At 39.6% G+C, this 858-nt stretch overlaps 1 long non-coding RNA gene across 1 annotated transcript; it reads right to left on the bottom strand.

Moving 5' to 3' along the window:
- Window positions 1-9: 9 nt before the first annotated feature.
- LOC107735574 (uncharacterized) lies at window positions 10-858 on the bottom strand. The gene is made up of 3 exons (XR_001639449.1): window positions 840-858; window positions 447-560; window positions 10-122 (listed from the first exon to the last, which is right to left on the bottom strand). It is a non-coding gene; the product is annotated as an uncharacterized LOC107735574 (long non-coding RNA).

The raw sequence follows: 858 nt of genomic DNA, 5'->3' as shown, positions 1-858 counted from the left end.
GACCACCACACGCTGGAAAACACCCCTACGTGTCTGCCGTCGCTCCGAGATCTCCTCACCGATGGTCTCCATGCAGATGTCGGCCGAGAGCTGTCCCTTACGCCGCGGCGCATAGATAGTGGCTGACAGAAAGGAAGATTTCAGAGAGTGAGCGAGAGAGAGAGTTTTTTTTTGTTGTTGAACAAATCAATGCAGCCTTAGTGAACAAAAGAGGCTTCTTTCAAACACATTTAACTAACCAAGCTCAAAAATGATATATTATATAATTAATATAATTGTATAATCAAAAGATGGAAAAATAATATTGGAAAATAAATGGTTGAACAAACATCATGGCTAAATGATTGTGCTATAGTTAAGATGCATTTGTATTTGAATTTCATTGTATTGTGATGAATATTAACACCTGAACTTTATTCTTTCATAATGGACAGTGTGTTACTTACTACTTTCATCATCCTCAAAGTCATATCGGGCATAACTGTTGGGCTCTGCTGTGCGTAACGAGCGAAGCCAAGGGAAATCTGTGATCATCGAATACGGCGCTCCATCTATTACTCCTAAGGCAAAGGGAGTGTGGGAAAGATCGAATGCCATTCCTTTATTATTCCTTTAAAACTGAAAGGGATCTTGTAAACATTTATGGGCAGATTCGACATTATGGGAGTTTGCAACTTTTCTCATCCATTAAGATGATTAACTTTGTGTAAGGGATTTGGGAAATGTAAATGCTGTAAATTTCTCTCTCTTCTCTTTCACACATACTATAACTGTGTTTCCAGAGGAAGTGAGGGGAACTTGGAGCTAGTCTCAAAGGACCCTGATCTGTTTCCTCTCACCCTCTAAAGTGTAGATGTC

The sequence above is a fragment of the Sinocyclocheilus rhinocerous genome, unplaced genomic scaffold (assembly GCF_001515625.1).
Source record: "Sinocyclocheilus rhinocerous isolate Xijiao unplaced genomic scaffold, SAMN03320098_v1.1 C36149403, whole genome shotgun sequence".
NCBI lineage: Eukaryota > Metazoa > Chordata > Actinopteri > Cypriniformes > Cyprinidae > Sinocyclocheilus > Sinocyclocheilus rhinocerous.
The sequence above is the reverse complement of the archived record's forward strand: the minus strand, read 5'-3'. Positions and strand labels throughout refer to the sequence as shown.